This window comes from Puntigrus tetrazona, chromosome 6 (genome assembly GCF_018831695.1).
Source record: "Puntigrus tetrazona isolate hp1 chromosome 6, ASM1883169v1, whole genome shotgun sequence".
NCBI classification, from domain to species: domain Eukaryota; kingdom Metazoa; phylum Chordata; class Actinopteri; order Cypriniformes; family Cyprinidae; genus Puntigrus; species Puntigrus tetrazona.
Window position 1 is genome coordinate 2,015,102 of NC_056704.1, and position 21,875 is coordinate 2,036,976.

At 37.4% G+C, this 21,875-nt stretch overlaps 1 long non-coding RNA gene across 1 annotated transcript in view; it reads right to left on the minus strand.

Moving 5' to 3' along the window:
* Positions 1–13,809, minus strand: part of LOC122346779 — an 86,483-nt gene extending 72,674 nt beyond the window's left edge. Inside the window, exon 1 of the long non-coding RNA XR_006251168.1 lies at positions 13,753–13,809. This is a non-coding gene — a long non-coding RNA (uncharacterized LOC122346779). The remainder of the gene's footprint in view (positions 1–13,752) is intronic.
* Positions 13,810–21,875: the final 8,066 nt, after the last annotated feature.

Here is a 21,875-nt window from a genome sequence, read left to right on the forward strand (position 1 = left end):
AGACGAGCGCAAGCCCGTCTCCATTATTGAGTAAATTTGAAAGCATAATCGCTGATGCATACTCATTTTTCCCATATGAATATTTGATGCGCGAGATTACAGCGGTGAGGAGTTTTCTCATCTGAATTCAAAGGAAAGCAGGGCGCTTTGTTCTTCTCCTCCAGCTTATTAACTGGCAAACACGACGCCGTGCCTCTGTCGCCATTGATTTTCAAACCTCCTCGCAAGGTGAGTGTCAAAGCACGAGAAAACGCAGAACGCGAAGGCAGACTTCCCGCTTTGGATCGAGGGGGCGGCCCGGTGGAGAGTGGCCCGGTGGCACGAGACCACGGTGTCGAGTTTTATGCAATCCGAGACGTTACTCGGCTAATTAAAGTTGGACCGCAACATCCGACCCGGGACAGACACCTTGAAAACGCTACAGGACATCCCACCTGAAACCCCCGGAGAACCTGGCTCCGCATTACCTGATCATCTTTATTGACCGACCACAGGCAGAATATGTTCAAAGAGCGAAAAAAAAAAAAAAAAATCGTTACGAATCTGGGTGTACGTGCGCATGATCTCGGCACGTTTTCGATGTTCTTTTAACGCATCTAATTATTCGGGCACGCATTAGGAGAACACAAATGAAAGTTCTGGGTTTTGAGGAAGAGTAATCAATAGCGTGCAGTGGGCCAGTGTGAAGAGACGGTTAATAATACATGAACTGGGTTATATGATCCGACCCCATGTCTGCCAACCCCACGTCATCCTATTTTCAGCACAGAAACAAACCTGAACATGAATCCTCTGCTGTAGCCGCTCAAAAAGCTCAGCCAATCAGCAGGGCCGATTGAGACTCTACCGCAGGCCTTCTTCTGCAAACCACCGGAGACTGAAGCAAAGGGGAGAGGATGAGGAAAAGAGGTATAGCTGTCAGAGACTTGAGGATAGCATTCTGTTCTCGTTTACTTCCTCTCATGTCACTGGCCTGTTTAATTAACATTCCAGACAAGCAAATAAGAGATATTGAGGATATTGTGCTGCTTGTCCAGACAGGAAAGCACCATAAACGTAGTTCATATGGCTAACTAGTTTCACTCTCCAGAGTGCTCCCTGGGGTTAATTCGGGGATCATTCGTGGGTCGGGTACCTAGTAGTAACCTTGCCAGGTTCGGTCCCGGAACGAGCTCTGTGTGTACAAAAGCCAGAACTTCAACAGTGAAGGAGAAGTCATAAAACTCGATCCTGGAGAGCCGGTGTCCTGCAGATTAAAGCTCCAACTTGCCTCAACGCACCTGCCTGGAAGATTACCTAAGTATACCTAAATCTCGGTCAGTGTGAATGAACCACAATCGAACGGTCCCGGGACAAATGATCTGTGTCTTTTCCAGAGTTCCTGTGTGAAAGAGGCTAGCAGAAGACCAAAATGTTCACTTGCTGAAAATCTGCTCCAATCCTGTCTGGAAAGCTGTTGCTTATAGCTTCAGAAGACTTGAAATAAAGTGTGCAAGTTATATAGACCCTCTTCCCTCTTTCACCTTTACTCTCACTTTAAGAAATGGAGCAAAAAACATTCTGACCGTTGTATGTTTGGATTAACAGTATGTAATCATATAATAATTTACTTTTGAGTGAAAAAAGAGACTGTGAAATCCTAATTTATGAAGAAACGAATGCCTTAAAATAAAAAGATTTTTATGACTCGTTAAGATTTCATTAACAGTCAATTATTCATAATTCACAAGTATCCATAATTAACATAATTCAGTTAAAATAAAATAAAATAATAAATATAATATTATGCAACTTACATTCTTCTCCGTCTTCTGCCATTTTGGAGAGTATCGCAGTATATCACATGCTTTAACATTTTTGAGGTAATCAGTGTTGTTTAAGTTGGGTGAAGGAGCATGGGCATGAATGAAATCTGTGGTAGTATAGTTCTAGGGAAAGCGTACGCATGCGTTGTGATACTTTCTATGATGGTGGAAGACATAAATGTTATTTTTGTTTTCTTTTCCGCAAAAAAAAAAATTCTATCGTTGCAAAACTGTTACTGAGCTACTGATGTCACATGGACTTTTTTACCGATGTACTTACTACATTTCTGGACCTGGATCAGTTGCATTGATCTACGATTTCATCAAAAGTATCTTAATTTGTGTTCTGAAGATGAAAGAAGTGTAGAAAGAAGGGTGAGTAATTAAAGACAGAGTTGGGGTGAACTAATTCTTTAATATTATAAATTAATTCATTAAAAATATCACATTATATACTATATTATTTGTAAATGTATATATATATATATATATATATATATATATATATATATATATATATTTTTTTTTTTTTTTTTTTTTTTTTTTAATTTTAATTTAGTTTTTATTTTTTTGTTTGGTGGTCCAGGGTTACAAATATGAAAATTATATGGATTTTATATTATTTTGTATTATATTATATTACATTATGTACGTAACATAACTGTAACAAAATAACACAATTTGTATAATAATATAATATAATATAATATAATATAATATAATATAATACAAAATAAGTTTTATTTTCATATTCATATGACCACAAAACCAGTCATAATTTTTATCATAATTTATTATTAATTTTTTTATATATATGTTAGGATATTTGGCTGAGATTCAACTATATAAAAATCTAAAATCTGAGGGTGCAAAAAAACAACAACAACAAAAAAAAAAAAAACTTACATTTATAAAAAGTCTTTAAAGTCCATGAAGTCCTTAGCAATGCACATTGATAATAAAAAAAAAATACATTTTGATATTTCGGGTATGAAATTTACAATTTACATCTTCATGAAACAAGATCCTTACTTAATATCCTAACGATTTGGCATAAAAGAAAACAATTTCACCCATACAAAATATTGTTGGCTATTGCAACACATACACCTGTGCTACTTAAGGTTTTGTGCTCCAAGGTCACATTTTACTATCTCAAACCTCTGCCTTGAAAAAGATCTTTTTATTTGATATAATAAATATCAGGCACTGTAGCTGTGAGGTGCGGTGTGTAAGACAGAGGCTTCACCGTGGTTCAGATCCTCTGTTTTTAAAGCCCTTACAGTATAACTGTAAAGCTCATGTGTCTATATGACATTGCTGTGTGATTAAATCAGTGTGTGTGTGTGTGTGTGTTGTGGGTCTGTGGGTGTTAGAAGCCAGTGCAGGGACAGCTGCTGCTCTCTGCCGGAGCTGGAATGAATAGATTATGAGCAGTAATTAGACGTACATGGAAATCAATGCACTTATGGCATAGAGCTGGAGGCGATGAGAGCAGATGAGAGGCTCTACAGCAGGGGCCCCTGCAGCCCCTGAGATAGGAAGACACACACCAGGAGACTGAGTGACAGGACCGAGCCAGAGACGAGGATGAGAGACACACACAAATCTGCACTTTGGAGGGCCCGCATCTCTACAATATATAGATTCAAAAATTCTCCCGTGGCTTGTTTCTGATCTCGTCCTCGCTTCACACTAGAGGTCCGCTACTCAGCACACACCGCACACGCCGTTTCAGACCAGGTTCAGTAACTATTTAATTAACGAAAACAGCACTTTTACGCGGAGCTTGAATTGTGCGCCCCCGTGAAACTGCACAGGTTTCCCTCATAAAAAATTCTCTAAAAAGTTGATCACCTGGAAAGTCACTGAATTATTCACACGCTTTTGTTGTACAGCCGACAACACGCAAGATGGAGTGACTGACAAATACAGAATCCGTGTTTTTGTGTGAGTATCTCGTGGCTGCAGGTACGTATTATTTTGATACTGACAACTCAAGCTATTTTAATATACCAATATTAGCAGTATGTGCATTTCGAATTTTTTTTTAAATCGGTAACATTTACAATATATTAACAGTAACCTAGTTACTCATATTTCTTTTATAATTTTATAATTTTATTTTATTATCAAAATATTTTTTTAAGGACGTTAGTACTTAAAAACAAGAGAAAAATACAAGCAAGGAAATCATTTTTTGCAGAGTGTCGAAATTTGATAGCGCCGGCCAGGTCAGGTTGCACGAGCTCAAATATAGGCTTAATTGCACCTCTGTTCTAGTCTAACAGTGTGAAACTGGTTAATATTATGCTCTGAAGCTATATAGCGTGTGTTTGTGAAGTCATTGCTTATGCGTGTTAGAACACACCACTTTATGAGGGGTAAATTTCACCCTCTCTGCCCCGTTCTCCCTGGAGTCACACTCTTCCGCCCCGTCTCTGTGTTCGGCCGTGGGCGGAACCTGTCTGTGATCATTGCAGTAATGAACATATGGGTCTGTCTGTGATCCTACAGCCGAGTTTAATCACCGCACTGCCCACACACACACACACACACACACACGCACAAACTCAGCCTGAAGACAAGCTCTGTGTTTCATACAACTGAAAAACCTTTAATGAGATGCCCTCTCAAAAAAGAAAATAAACTAGATTTGCATTTCCAGAGGAGATACACCAGTGTGCGAAAGTTCTGGGTTTAATCTTTAGTTCGGCAGCATGGAGGAAACGAGCTGATTTCGGTTGACTGCGTATTCGCGTTCAGAGGCTGAAATGGTTAAACAGGAGTAAAAAAAAAGAAAAAGCTAGTTGCAGAAAGACCAATTAGAATTCAGTATGCAAATATTGTGACGATCACAGCTTTTTTTAAACTTAAATGTTTTTTTTTTTTACTTTTAAATCTTAAAAGTGCAAAAGCCTGGAGTTAAGGCATTTTTATGCTCATCTAGGGTGCATTTATTGATCATAAATAATGAGAAAATAACAGTAATTGAGAGAAAATTTTATAATATTTATTATTAAAATATTTATTTTTGTGGTGCAAAGCTGAATTTTCGGCATCATTAGTGCAGTCAGTGTCACATGATTATTCAGAAATCATTCTAATATGCTGTTCAAGATTACTGATTAATATTTATGCTGAAAACAGCATAAAAATCATAATACATCATATTGAAGATTCTTTGATGAGTACATAAATATATATATATATATATATATATATATATATATATATATATATATATATATATATATATAATCAATTTGATCAAAAGTGAATGGCAGAATAGTGATATTAGGAATCAAATATGAGAATTACCATCAATAAAACGGCTTTTAAAAGATATTTGTCTGTAGTCTTGTGTATAAATTTGTTTTCGTTAGATCTGTTCCTCAAAAAAGAAAATTTGAAGTCACAGTGTAGAGGAAGCGTGTCCTGATTTATGTGCTTTATTTGATGTAAAGTAATGGAGTAGGATTAGATTGTGAAGACAGGATCTCAGTAGTGCTGGAAGAGCTCTTATTAGACAATGTTTGTCAAGAACCCGCCCCAATCTTCACCCATTCTGTCCTGTCCCAGTCTCGGATAACTCTCAATAACATGGACGCCCCTGGACAAATTTACACAGAAAATGGTTTTGAATGCTTTTAATCTTCCATATGGGTAAAAACAGGAGTCTGTTTGAACAATGATTCAGACAGATCTCATTTAAATGTAATGAAGACGTGATCCTCACCCCCTCCATGATCCATGAGCTCATTAGTCAGAGGAACGTGTGCTTAGGCCTGTATTTATATTTGAGTATTTTTGGGGTGAATGATTATAATCGTGCATATGAAGATTTATCACGCTCTGACTTTTGACTCTGATTGGTGTAATTTTGAGAGCCTTCAAGGAATGATGGCTGATCCGCACTGAATCTACCTTTTCTGTACTGATTCTCAAGGAAAACCCGTAAAAAAATATACACGTTTGGTTAAATGTTTTTAAAATGAGTGAAAGAGCTTACGTAATGAAGCTTATTTAATGCTAGGAACAGTATATCTGACATGAGTTTCTCACATGGATAACTATTTACAAAATTCTCATTAGCAATTCACTCAAAGATAATTTACATAAAATCTTTGTGATATATATATATATATATATATATATATATATATATATATATATATATATATATATAGTATATATACCATATAGTAAACACAAAACCAACCAAAAAAACTTGTTGTTAACAAAGGGGAGCTCATTATTAGCAGTCTTATGAATTTGTTCCCATAAGGCTTTGGGGAAACCATACATTACAGTCCAGAGGAGAACACTGCTTAAAAACAGCGAGTTAATGAGCACAAGCAAAACACTGCAGCCATAACAGTTTATCAGTAATTGCTCACTAACTAGGAACAAGAAAAATGCAGTATTTTGGTTTTTTTGATATAATGCAACTTAAAAATCATCTTTTAATCATCTTTTAAGCACAGCTGACACATATGGGAGTGTGCCGAAATGTAAATCATTTAAAAATAAATTTCAACAAAGCAGAAAAAATAGAAAGCGGAGTGTTGTTGTTGTTGTTTTTGGCTCTTTAAGTTACTGTAAAAATAATAATTATTATGAAGATTTTTTTATTGTGACTATTACGAAACAATATTACACAAAACAAGAAATATATACCTTTACATTATGCAAAACTGTAAGAAGGAAATTAGTATTTAATTATAATTTTACAGCAGTACAACTGTAGAATTACAATACTAATATATATATATATATATATATTAGAAATACAACATTAATTTATTCATTTTCAATTTTTTTAAATTAAATAGTTAAAAATAGTTTTTTTATAAAATTGTAAATTTTCTTTCATATCTTGTTATCTTGATATAGTCCTAGTAATGTTAGCTTCTGCACTTATGTTTAATTCAGCCTATAATTATTGATAAGGTTGTTATGTCACCCCAAGTCACATGGTCAACATATATACGCGTTTTGAAAATCTTACATAACGTCAAGCTTTCAGGGTTTGGGCTGCCGGTGCTATTACTACAAGATTGTTACATATGAAATAATTGAACATTTAACACTACATTCGAATAGCAAATATAGTACAGTATACTCTAGTGGCGCTGGGTGTTTGAAGCAACTGTACCTCAAATAGCTTTAAAGTCCATTCCTACGTCTCTGGAGTTGGCTTTGAATGGAGCTGACATCAATTCGGCACAGACGGACCTCCTCTGCTCTCAAACCACACACTTTAAGGGTTAAAAGCGGCCCATTACGCCGGAGATGAGAGCCGTTTTGGTTTGATTTTAGGCTCAGCGGGCCGCTCGGCTCCGGCTGGGAGCCTGTGACAGGATTCAGATGTGTTGATAATGCGTTAAGATGAGAGATCTGAATGAAGACAGGTAGACTCGGGCTTCACTGCACTCCCGCACCAGTGTTTGTTTCTAGCTTTTTTTTGTTTTGTTTTTTAGTCTGCTGAATGACATCAAAGAGGAGCTCTCTCGGCCCGTCTCGCTCAGAACCCTTTGGCATCTGCTCGCGCTACTATTCTCTGTGCCTGTGTCAAGCAGAGCGGCAAAGCAGAGAAAGAGAGAGAAACAGAGAGAGAGAGAGACGAGGTGACAGGCCTATGAAAGCAGAGATATTTTAAAGGACTGAAACCATCTGAGCAGCTGCATTTGTGTGTGTGTGTGCGTGTGTGAGAGAGCTCTGAAACATGAGCCTCTCTCATTGTTCATTTCCCAATACGACTTTAAAGCCATCCAGAGCCGATTACCGGCTTCATCAGAGGAGTGGAGGCCAAAGTGTTCGTCTGCTCTCATCCTCGGCGTGTTGTTCCTCTAAACGGAGCGACTCCAGGGCTCTGGCTTTGTTTAACGCCGAACACGTGTTTGCCTGAATGAATCAAACGTAGAAACACCAAAGTTGACTGTTTCCATTATGTACGGTGGTGTCAGATGCACAAATAAAAGCCTCGGGGTTCGTGCCGACAAAGGCTTACACGAGTAAAGGAACGCAAACGCGCGCTTCACACAGATCTAATACGCAAAACACGCTCAAGTATACACTAAAATATATGAAGAAGTGAAAGAGAGAGTACACACTGCATACTAACTGCTATTTATTAAACAGTATGCAGTGGGCAATGAGCATTAGTATTTAGTCTAAGCGTGAACTCATGAAATAAACACTATATTATTTAACTATTTAGATATGTATAAACATGTACTTTTCAAATTCAAATTTGTGCATTTGATTTATGTAATTCTTTTTAAATCAAATAAATGCAGTCTTGGTAAGCAAAAGAGACAGCTTGCAAATGCAAAAAAATCTGACCCTAGTATGTTGCACACTGCAAAGGACTTTATCGGAGAGCCGTTTCGTTCCGTTCCTTGATAAATGTGCACAAATTCTTTTTAAAGGGGCAAAGGTCAGGGGTCGTGCCTAGCACTAAACATCTGATGATTAATATCGCAGCCTGACAAATAAAATCCTTCACACTTCCACCGTCACTAACTCCCAAAAAAGGAATAAATGCAGGAGAACGTGCAGAACAAACAGCACGATAATTACTAAAAGCAAGATAAAGATGCGCACAAAAAACAAAAGTAGGGAAATAAACAAACATGGAAACAGAGCAGCAGAATCATCAGGGGCCGGGGAGGAAAACAGATGCAGAGAAAGATGGAGGGAGACGCTGAGGGTGGAGGTAAAAAGCCTGCTTCAATTAGCATCGTAAAATAAAATACTTTGTAAAAGGAAATAAATGCTGTAGCGAGAGGAAGATTCATGCTCTGAAATAAACTGCAGCTGTTGAATTTTTAATTGGAGAGGTCCTAATTACGGTCATCAGACAGTGCTCCTAAACACATTCCACTTCTCTCTCTCTCTCTCTCTCTCTCTCTCCTGCAGTGGTAAAGAAGTAGTCCGGGTGTACGCTTCCATTTCATTAATATTTGATGAAATGGGTCCGGCTGCCTCAGCTGCGCACCGCGGCCCAGAATACAGCCTCCATTACGCATGCTGCTGTCTTACGGCCGCGTACATTAGCTGGATGTCAGAAGTGCGTGCATGTGCGCGCGTGTGCGTGTGTGTGTGTGTGTGTGTAAGAAGCGGGGCGGTGTCTCGTCAAATGGTTCTGTCGATTGATGCTATTCGATGGTGGAAAAACACTTGGGTGTGAGCCATAATTGAACTGACACCAATAATGAAACCAGATAGTGTCTCAGAGCCGCCAGCAATATGCTAAAGATATTGATGCTCCTAATAATTCCCGGGGACTTGGACAGGATTAACGGAACGGAGGAACCTCTTACAAAATAACGGCTTTAAATTACAGCCCGCGCCAACTTGTGAAGAGTCCGCATCTGTCAACGCTGACAGCGAGATGGGAGTTTTTCCAGTAGCGGTATTGCACAAATTTAAAAGGATATGGACAGAGCATTTGCTTTAGAGATGCACAATGAGCCAAACAGAACAAAAAATATAGAGCAGAAGCATTATAATGTGTTACAATATCTGTATCTATACAAACACACGTACAGCACAGCATATATTAGTCATATATTATACACACATACGTATTAAAACAATTTCTGCACTACTGTTCAAAATTAGGGGGTCAGAAAGAAGTCTTTTCTGCTTACAAAAGCTTAATAAAGCAAACAAACCAAATAACAAATCAGTAAAACGGTGAAATGTAACAATTCAAAACAATTGTTTTCTTTATAAATATATTTTCAAATGTATTTTTAGTGATCATTATTACAGTCTTCAGTGTCATATGATCCTTTAGAAATCATTCTTTTTATTTATTTATTTATTTTTTCAAATAGTGAATAAATGAATCACTTATTTAAAGAAAAAAAAAATCATATCATATCATATTTTAAATACAAATATATTAAAAATCATATTGTGCCAAGTCCAAAATATTATGCATATTTTTTTCAAGAATGCATTTGTATTATTTCAGTTCAAAATGTTTTTGCGATTCATCGCAGTTTATATATGCGTATACAGATATATGATAATATGTGATTAGTTGGATTATGTATATTAAATTAAACATGCAAAAAAGTGTATCATTCAATTAACTGCATTAAAACAGCAGCAACAAAAAATGCATTCAAAGCAGAAATAGCTACGATTTTTTACACGTCGCTGAATAATATTAACCAGACATTTTTCTTTTGCACATTTGCACATTGAAAAACCTGGACTTGTTGACTGCAAGTCCTTGTCGACTAGATAAAGGTGTTTTTAAAAGAAAGCAGGACACAGACTACAGGGACCGGTGAACTGGTGAACATCTGAAGACTGAATGCATTTCCCACGAAATCTGCATCTACCAAGAAGAAACCCCTGCTGCAGGGGGCACATCTCTGCCACAACTGTCCCAATTCAACTTGCCAAACACCCTCCCTGCTATCAAAAAGCCACCGCGCTCTCCGTCTCTCTCTCCTGCACACCCCCAGGGGCCTTCCACTTATTACCCATGATGCTTTGAGAGAGCACAGTGAACCCCCCCTACCCCCGTACCCTAATCTCAGACATGAAAGGAAGCGAGCGGCCCGGGCTGAGACGATTCTACCGCTCACAGGGGAATAGGAGGAGAGAGAGAACGAGAGCGAGGGAGGGAGACGAGCAAGAGCTTTAATAATGACCAACTCAACCTCCTCGCTCCCAGCTGAAGGGATCGGGCCCAGGGGACGGTCCGCTCTGCCCGAGGGGGTCAGGGCCAGCTGAAGCGACGAGGGGCCCCTGAGTGATCACCCAAATCTCAGGGTGATTTACAGGGCCAACGCATGTCAGGGGCCCGGTTATGACACGAGGAGTGGCTGTCTTATTTGTAAAACAGACATAGACTGTGTGGAACATTGTCAGGCAGTTATTGTGGCTATAGAGCTTATGACCCTTGGAGATTTTCAGATAAATATGTTTGGAAATGCCTGATATTTATTTATGTATAAATATATATATATATATATATATATATATATATATATATATATATATATATATATAGAGAGAGAGAGAGAGAGAGACATATGCATATAAAAGACAAGATACATATATATATACACACACACACGTCTATCTTTATATCTATCTATCTATCTATCTACCTACACATATACACATGCACACACAATATGAAACAAAATGGTCACACTACATACGTTTACAAAGTTAAACTCAAACCACATTCAAAACGCAAAAAAGTTTTCTCCTTTAACAGGCCGATAGAATTTAAAAGGACATATACTGTATTAAACAGCGCCGCAGTAACATATAGTTTAATTTAAAAGCCGAACTACTTTAGCGTTTACAAATAATATTGTTCACCCAACCCGGGTGCTGTTTGTAGTCAAAAACATGTCCTTTTCACCTATTTTCACTTGAAGTGTCACGAATATTCCAAAACGGGGTCATGTACACAGCACTGTGTAGAAAGAACTGTACTCTAAAAAACAGGTAAGCAACATTGTGTGATTGCATCTCATCTGGGTGAAATGTGAAGTTTTGCAGCACTGGCATCTAATTGAGTCAGACAGGGGGAAGCGGAGGAGAGTGGACCTGTCATCTCCAATCCCAATTCACCCTGATTAACATCAAACTTTTATAGTGCTCTCAGAAATTCTGCCATGAAGTGTGACGCTGTCGCGCTCGCTCTTCCACTCTCTCTCATATTCAAAAATGGATTTTCACCTCTATCTAAGGTAAATGAAATACTGATTACTTGCAAACTGTAATCTGTTATTGATTACAAACGACATAACAGAAATGATAGATTATAGTAACAATCTATTAGATTTCACACAGTAGGTCTTCTTTTTGTTTACTTTTAGATTACTTTTAACTCAAAATGTATTCTATTCTTTGTTGGAGGGTATTAAACATTACATTAAGACAGGGACTCAACAGGAATGAAGTACAGTTGGTTTGTGGGTTGATGAAAAAGATGGAAGGCTTTCCAAATGTATAAAAGCAATAGAATTTTAGAAATAAAAGTTCTAATAGCTATAAAGAGAAAAAAGGAATTTGATTGCAGCATTTTAAAATGTAATGAGTACTTACTTTTTTGGAATTTAATTATGTAATTACATAATCAGTTACTACTCAGCACTGGCAATTAGCATGCAAAAGTATATGTGGTCAATCAAGACAATTACTTATCTAATATGCATTTTTATTTAAGTATGCATGACATACAAGACCAAGTCTGTATTCAAATGTAGACGACGACCAATCACAATTCAGTGTGCAATTTTAACATGGCTTTTGGTTACATTTCAAATGCTGAACATTCCATCAATACATAAACCAAAAATGCACAGAAATGACCTACAATACTGAATAGAACCTGTATATTTAGTGGTTCAAGCTAAACTAGTCAAATACTGAGGTCCAACAACAGAAGAGACCTGCTCATTTTATTAAAATTTTCTGTGAGTAAGAAATCAGAGCCTCTTTTACAAGAGCAGCTTGAACAAGAAGCGGCGCATTTATACATCCTCAATCCCAACAGATCCGAAGAACAACGGTGGAAATGAATGAAACATAAAGAGAAGAAACTCACTTCCTCCGCGAGGGACACCGAACGCTGCTTCTCTAACAATATCTATCAGGGGAACGCGTGCGACACAACAACTTCAAAGCGAATTAAAATAATGCTAAATGCAGCCATTGCACGACAACGAAACTCAAAGCGGTTTTTGTCTCGAAACAGAAGCTGTTCAGATCTTAAACTGTTGCAAATCTCGGCGCTGTGAGGTCACAGGCTTGCATCATCACACCCTCGCTGCATCTGCATATTCATTGAGATGTCAATAATTTAACACTCACAGCGCTATTTGAATATGTGTTTACCAGCAAGGTCGGTAACCTGAACCCATTTACTGAGAGGATTTCAGAGTGAATGTGATTGCATGTCTGTTTGATTTTGGGGGAGGGACGTGGGTTTTAATCTGTATTCAGATTCACACGAACGACTGCGTTCAGTTAATGTCATTTTCGAAAAAACATTGCAATTATTTATTTGAAAAAATGGCCAACTTTTTAACATTTAAATCTTGAAAAATTGTATTACTAAAGATGCGACAAGAGATGTTCTTATTTAAAGACACGCATCTAAAATAACTAAATAATTTTCTAATTATGTTATCAGTCTGAAACTAATGACCTGAAACCAGGTCTGAAACAATTGTTATCGCATTTAAAAAAAAAAAAAAAAAAAAAAAAAAAAAAATATATATATATATATATATATATATATATATATATATATATATATATATATATATATATATATATTAATTAATACAGGCATATTTAAATATATCTGAAATCATATCATATATGTGTATATATATATATATATATATATATATATATATATATACACACAAAACCACCTACTGTGGTTAGTTATTGTAATATTTTTTAAATTATACAGGTTACATTTAATCTACTTCTGAGTTTATCATACAGTAAACATAGAATGAAAAAAAAAAAGATTATCGTCTAACATTATATAGGCCTATATAATCAAAAATAGAATGTTTCTGAGGAAAACATTGACATTGTATGACATAAATGCACCTGGCCAGTCTCACAGAGCTCTGACACACACATCACGGCCTGACCAAAATAATCACACTTTAATAGAGAAACACACACACACACACACACACACACTCATCCACGTGGGTCATAATGCCGCAAAAGACCACTAGAGTTAGAAAGCAACTTCCTTGAGTGAGCAGACAGCCCCTAACTCACCCCACCCCGCTTCCTCTCTCTCCCTTTCTCTCTCTCTCTCTCTCTCTCTCTCTCACACACACACATTCACACGCACACGTTCACACACGGACACACAACACCATCACCAACCCTCGCTGCAAAAAGCCACAGAACAGATGACCGCACTTACTGTGTATCAGACGTCCCGTGAAGAAGTTCTTCGGCTGAATTGAACCCGTCCCCTTCCCCCCCCGCTCTCCCTCCCCTTATATTTCCCCTCTCCATCTCGGGCGAGTTCCACTCCATGCGGAAATAAGCCGGCTCCGGCTCCGCGGCGGCGTTTCTGGAGCCCCGAGTCCCAGCTTCCACTGCTCTGGGGTCGGAGGGACTCGTCTAACCCTCCTGCACGGAATCACGCTCTCTCACGCACACATGGATGCTGCCCGTGTTGCTCTGCATCTGGTTGCCAAAGCAAAGCACAATCAATATGGAAGGGGAGCGCTATTTTATGATTGGAGAAGTTGTTGTGTTTTTGGTGGTGAAATTCATTATTTAGTATCTGAACCTTCAGCTATTCAGTATCATTTATTCATAAAGTCCCTTTTTGCCAGAAGGAAATGGATACAGCTGGAGAGATGGGGAGAGGGGAGAGAGAAAGAGAGAGAGAGAGAGAGAGGGAGAGAAGAACTGTGAGAGAGACAGAGAGAGAGAGAGAGAGAGAAACTGTGGGGAAGGAAACAAGAAGGGAAGCTGGGATTGATGATATTGATCATGCACCGTCTCGAAATGAATGGACGGTGGGTTATTTTTTATTTGATGGACAGGTTGACTGATTCGAGTGTCTTGAAGGAGGGGAAGGCCTTGAACATTAGAGGAGAGTGTGCTGATTTTGATGTCGCTGCTTTACAATCGCACGCTCTTACACAAAAGAATGGGTAGAGAATAACCCTGAATGCTCTTCTAAATGCTCGGTTGTGGAGGATGCAGCGTTATCGTGATCTCGGACGCGTTTCCCAGAAGCATCGCGAGTTTAAGCCGATCGTGGTACGTAAGCTTACGATGCTTTCGGGAAACGCAGCCCTGGTGTTTTTTGCAGGGAATGTACTGAAAATACCATATACTGATCATTTTACAAATTAAGAGAACATTTTAGTAGGCAATGAATGATCGGTTCTATTAAAACAATGCATTACTCCCAACACTACTTCACACCAAGAAAAACTATTATTATTATTATACCTGTTTGCCTATGGTTTTTAATGTGCAAACTGTAATTTTTTAACAACTTAAAATAACTATTTTCTATTTTAAAAAGACATGTATGTCTGTAATGCTAAGGTCAATTTTCACAATTGCTCCAGTGTCACTTCAGATGTAATAAATACAAGCACAATACAACGTTTATAAGAAAAAGCAATACTTTGTATCATTACAAATGTCTTTACTGTCACTTTTAATCGATCACGTGTCCCTGGTATTCAATAAAGCTGTTCAGTTCTTTGAATTAAAACGAAATCTTACTGACCACAAAACTTTAAATGGTAGGAACGTGGAAGTGGATAAAAACTGGAAATGCAAGCTTGATTTCCCAGGTTATTGTGCCTAAAAAAATGCCTCGTAATTTAAACGCAATTCAAGTACACCATGAGCAGAGCAAGCAGGTAAAAAACATTGACTAGTCTGTACAACTGCTTTTACATTCTCGCTGTAGACAAAGAGTCAGTTCAGTTTCTTTTATAGGTCTGCTCTTATATGGCAGAACATCAGTTTGAAGAGAACAGTACAAACATAATATTTATGATGCATAATCTCTACTTTATTTGAATGTGACTGCGACTGGAGATCAGCTACAATGTCACGCACATCGATCGTTTGCAAAACCGCTTATGCTGCACCTGAAGAATGAAAATCAGCTTGCAAAACACTCTAATTTGTAACTGCGAATAAAGAAGTATGAATAAAACCTTCTTAAACGGATCGCAGCACGTCTTTATTTACACGATGCAATCCAGCACGGCCACTTCCCAGCCGTTCGGTCGCATGCGAAAAAATAAAGTAATCTGAAATATCTGGGCCCCGTTGAATTATTTAGATTCGACTTACTGCGACACCAGCGGCGCAGATTGGTAGAATCAATCTACGTCAGTCGGAGAGGAATGAGTTTCACCTGTAGCTATTGCGTGGCCTTTGGCTCCCAGGCTCCCATTGACTTCCTCACACTTCCTCTGCTAGACAGGACATTATTCTTCTGCTCAAAAGCCATTTATTTCCCATCTCAGGACAGCAGCGCGGCTCACCTCCTGAGGAAGTGCATTAGTGGAGGTACGACGCTGATACGCGGTCGAGATAGCGAGTATGTAAAATCATTATGAGGATGATCTTAAAACACGCACACCTGAATGATCAAGTCACGCTTGAAGAAAATCATCTACGTTTAAGAAGATAATCACGTCAGTCGATGGGCTTTCGATCAGATCTTGAAAGCTCGCGGTAGCATTCTCAGGAGAACTGGTAATAGCGTCAGGATGCATGCGAACATGGAACAGATGCTAAATTTATTGATTTCTGTGGTCTGTACAGTAACGTTCAGGCCCTCGGAGATGATGGCCATTGTGATGCCGCCTGTTTGAACCCTTCACGTCCTCTTGGGGAAAATATCAATAACTTAAGAGGGAAAATAGGCCTAAAAGGTATTACAGAACAGTAAATCTTACAATGAATTGAGATGTGGTGCAAAATAAGGCAATATTTCATGAGAGGCCATGCATTACTGTGATTTTTCTTTTCATCAGAGGTTTTAGATGTAAAAGTTGACTGTGTACTGTGAAAAAATGCTTGTAATGTTGGTCTTCTTTATAGAAAAATATAAAAATGCTGCAATAAAAACCTGTTATTATGTTACCTTACCAAAACAAACAAACAAACAAACAAACAAACAAAAAACCCTTATACAGTGTGTCATAATATAAAATACTATCAAATGTATAGTTTTTGTAAAGTAAAAACTATGAAAAACTGAGGATTAACATAATAAAAAAATTTGCTTAATACCTGAAACAGTCATTTAAAACATACTTTTTTATGGTAAATTTATGCCAACCACACACAGTTTAATAAAAATAACTAAATAAATAATAAAAAAATTATTATAATAACAATAACTTTTACATTTCCTTCCATTTATTGTTATTATTATTATTATTATTATTATTAGTAGTAGTAGTAGTAGTATAAATAATACTAAAATATTAAATGTTAAGTAACAGAACAATATAAAATTATTATTAAAAAATGTAATAATAATTCTACCATTTTTTCCTACAATGCAGCACACTAAACCAAAACAAAAATAATAATAATTTTTAATTTTAGTTTAAAATTATTATTATTATTTTTTGTACAAAAGCTTCAAATGTATATCGTCCAGTCAGAATTTTTAGAGACGGAGCTGTTGTTGCAATCCGTGTTTTTCCCATTTTTAAATGAGAATGGCTGAAGTAGGGCACAGAACAGTCATTTTAATATTTCATTAATTTCAAGAGACACGCAGCAAACACAAACTACCATATCTACACACACACACACACACACACACAAACAGAGATGCAGCACTGAAAGTTTCTATCAGTGTAATGTGTCTGCGTGTGTCCAGCTGAGCTCTGAGTCTGTGTGAATGTGAAATGAGGATGTGCCACATGAAATTTCCCCACGTGTGTGTCACACCGACATCCTTCCCCTCACACTCTGAACTGAGAGTCATAAAACACACACAGAGGTGACAGCCGCTCTCCTCTTCCTCTCCGCTCTAATACATGTGAGTGAAGAATGAAAGCAGGAAAATAAGCAGGACACATTGAGAAGATGAGTGCATTTGTGTTAGATCCTTCATCGCAGTCTTAAACAGTTTGCCGAAGAGTTCTCGCAACATTACAGCATGTCTGTGAAGGTGCAAAAAGAAAAAAAAGAGGTGACAAGACATGCAGAAACTGAGAAAAGGTCCAATACCTCATCTAATAATAAGCAACATGTTTTAAAGCAGCAAGTGACCCTTCACTGGGCAGTTTGTTTCTTCATCGGGTCAGATGTAGAAAAATGACATCACTTGTTCACCGATGGATGCTCTGCGGCGAGTCAGAGTCAGAGTCAGAGCTGATAAAAACATGACAATAATCCTCAAGTAATTCACACAGCTATTAAGAAGTAAAAAACTATATAATAGAGGTATTTTTTAAATCTCAACCATAATTCTGGCCAAAAATTTGACTCTATAAACCATAATAACACTTTTTGCTGTGAAAAAGTCTATGCCCTGTTGTCCTTTCACAGCAAAAAAAAAAAAAAAAAAAAAAAAAAAAAAAAAAAAATATATATATATATATATATATATATATATATATATATATATATATATATATATACACACAGACATTAGACAACAACTATGATTTGAAGTTAAAATATCCTGATGTATTTGTTTCTTGTAAATTCAGCTTTTCATTTTTGAACACAATAACAACAACTTGCATTTTTACAAAATAATTAATTACAGGAAATTAAATGTAATGAAATTAAATACAAGAAATATGTCTATGTCAAGCAGACAAGTGCGGGTACTGCAACTAAAAGGACAATAAAGGAAACTCAGCTAAAATACGCAAGGTATTATGAATCTAAAAGATTTTACTTTTGCTCTGAATGTCATATAACAATTTGAAGTGCATTATGGGACGCGCCAGTATAAGACACAGGAAATGGACCGATGTACTCTGAACAACTTTGATCGGCCATTAGCTAATAATTCTCCCATAAACTTTTAAAGAGACTCTTTTTCATAGCAGAGCAATCACAATCAGAGACGTTATCAATTATTGAATTATGAGTTAACTGTAATCTCATAGTCTGGGGTCTTCTCGCCGGTACAAATTTATCTCCGCAATTAATCAGTTTCAGGGCACAAATGTTGCCCCTAATGGAAAGATTAAAGCCCGTGTAATATATAACAGATAGACGCGTGACGCCACCCAAAAATACCTGAACAAATGATACCGTAAAGTGGTTCTTCAGAAACACTCGTGCTTCCAGATCATTCATAACAACCTGCATATTCCTCCGGCCTCTCCCAACACCAGACAAGCCCATTTGAGTTGATGAATGATTATTGTTTTATGGAAGTAAAATTTATTGATCTGAAATGGTCCGAGTCCATCTGATGAATAACAGATACACAGACCAGTGGCTTTGGTCTCTTCACCTGGGGACGTGCTGGAGTGTGCTATGATGTCAGCAATGATGTCATCGATCAAACGTGAACAAAGTCGGGTCAGAAAGATGGCATTTGCGAGCCCAATCTCTGGATTTCAGTGAGAAAACATGGTGTTTTTCCCATCTGCTTCTCAGAAGACACCAGTACGGCCATCGCTGCCTCTTCATTCAGTAACAACATCTTTGCAAAGCTGGAATTGCTCTGATTTTGTCAGTCTGAAATGATCAGGTAAGCACTGTCTCTCTTTCACATTCAAAAAAGCTGACTGATCATAACAGAGGCGTAGAAACCTTAAAGAGACAGTAGCGCAAAATAGCCCGTTGAATTCTAATTCTTTTGCTTTTTTTGTGTTAAATCAGATGCTGTATTCATCACTTGTGATGTAAGCGCTGGAGAGCGGAGGAAAATGATCATAAAATAAATGACGGGACTAATTATGAATAAATTACGAATACTGTAAATTAGTTACAGTGTGACCTCATGTTTTTCAAGCTAATTTGACATTAAGTGGGAAATTTTAAATGATTAAGAAATGAATCGGTGTACAATGTATGTAGTTTAATGCACTGATTTAGCTGCTGTCAGATTCAAAGGTTACAAAACTAGAGGCATTTGCAGTTTTTTCAAAGTTCTGAAATGTAGATCGTCTTGATCTCATCCGAAATGAAAAAGCTATTCGTTTTCCGTGGTATGATCCCTTACAGCTAAATTAGACTATGTATCATGCCCTAATATCCTTTTGTTTGTCTATGTAGACCAAAAACTCACTTAAACTCTAGCTGTTATTCTACTGTATATCAGACCAGTAAAGATAGAAGTTTTGGCGAAGTGGTGAAGACAGCATGGAGACTCTTTCCTTCAAACTTATCTCAGAGTGCTGTGAAGCCGGCCAACAAACTGTCAAGTGAATACGGAGACAGATGAGTCAGTTGTCCATCAAATTATAAGGCCGAAGCTCCTGGCTATCCAACGCCTGCTATTGTTTCCAGCTATAAAGTGGTGTGATCAAAGACATGTCCTCTCCCATCATTAGAGCACGAACAACACACAGTACTGCACACACCACAACGTGCGAGCCGTCTACTGAACGCAAGCAAATGCACGCTGCATACTTATTCAAGTGTGACAAACCCTGTCCCTGTCTTTAATACAATTACACTGCCAATATTCTCAGTAAGCAGAAGGAAAGCTTCAATTCCCCCGTCCGTCATGCTGTTTAGCAGCCTCTGAGCTGTATCAGTGTATTTGATTTGTTGCTGTCCTTTGGGATCTAAAACAGCAGCAGCATTGAAGCTCATGCAGCTAGCACGGCAGCTAAATTTCACCGAACACATCTAACAATTGTCCGCCCGTGACCTGTGACCTTTGTCACGCTCCTCTGAGGACGTTTTTCTCTGAGACGTTGCATGTGGGGAGTGCGTTCGTGTGTTTGTGTTGATATATATCGCAAAGACAGACAAAACACACAGGACCTCCAATCAGAAACGTTCTGTGCTTTCAGGAGCCCTCGACTGCATCGCGCCATTAAAGATTTATGAGGGCCGATCAGTGTGTGTGTTTATATGTGGATGTCAGTGTCAGGGAAGCGTAAAAAAAACTGTTAAATAAGCAAGTTGTACCTTTAAAGCAATCAAAATAATTTAAGATTACATTATAAATATATGTGTATATGTATATATATATATATATATATATATATATATATATATATATGTGTGTGTGTTTTTATATTATGATTTTAAAAAATAAAAATTAATATGATTACTAATATTTATAATATTAATTTTTAAACATGAATTAAATCAAAGCCTTAAATCACAGACCATAGCATTAAGCCGTAATACAATGTTCATTTTATTTTGATATATAATGCAGCCTTAATATCCACAGCAAACCAAAGTTATTATTGTTCACTACAGTTAATAAAAACCATAAAATAAACATCATTGTTACTTGAATTTTTCTAAATATTTTTAAAAAACTTTTTAACTTATTTTATTTAATTTGACGCGCTAAAAGAACTAAACGGACAATTAAAAATGATAAAAAACATTTAAAAATTATTTAAATTATAAGTGCATAATATATATCTAATATTAAAGCTGTAATAGTATATTGATATTAAATGCATGAAACATAATATATTAAAACAAACTTTTACTAAATACTACACTAATAAAACTAAAAAAACTTTTATTACAATCAACTACACAAAAAAATGATTGATGTCTCAGAAGTCCCCATCTTTTTTTCTTTTCTTTTTTTCCCCCACAGTATATTAATGCTATAGCATTTGTGTGGTCTATTTGGTAAAAACTCAAGCAAAACAAAAAGTGACTGGTGTCTTTAAGCCATTGTTTTCCAGCTGTTTTCGTACTTGCTGAAAGTAATGACCAAAAAAGTGTTAATGTATGAGGACTGCAGACAGCACTGACTGGATTCAAATCAAAGCTAAAACTCTCACATTATAGGCAATTTATAAATCCTGGGAAAAGCGTATATACTGTACGCGCATCCTATCAGACGTCAGTATCTTCCTGTGCGAGCGGGTGGTTTTTGTCCAAAACGGGCTGGCCGAAGTAGACCAGAGTTTATGGTGCAAGTCAAAAGTGTACACAAGACTATAGTTACTCCCCAACACTGCTGTATGTGTTCACGTACAGGAAAGTGAGAATGAGTGACACCGGGGACAAAACCGGTCAGCCTCCTGTGAATTAGCCATGATTACAAACCTCTCTCTCTCTTTCTCTCTGAGAGCTGCAGGGCTGTGGGACACTCATAAAGATGGCATCCGCTCTTATTGGAGCCTGTCAGTCTGTGTGTCTGTCAATAGTATGATTAATACAGCCAAGAGACAAGCGTGAGCGCTCAGAGCCACAGTCCCCCCGCTAGTACACACACTGCCAATCAAACGCCACAAAGACAGAGAGGAAATGAGGGAGGAGAGGCAGGACATCCCCTCAGTCCCGGTCCGCAGGGTCAGCGGTTACGGGGTAAAGTGTGCCGTGGCCGTGTCTCTCTCCGCCCGCTGTGACAGTTATGTCTAAGCA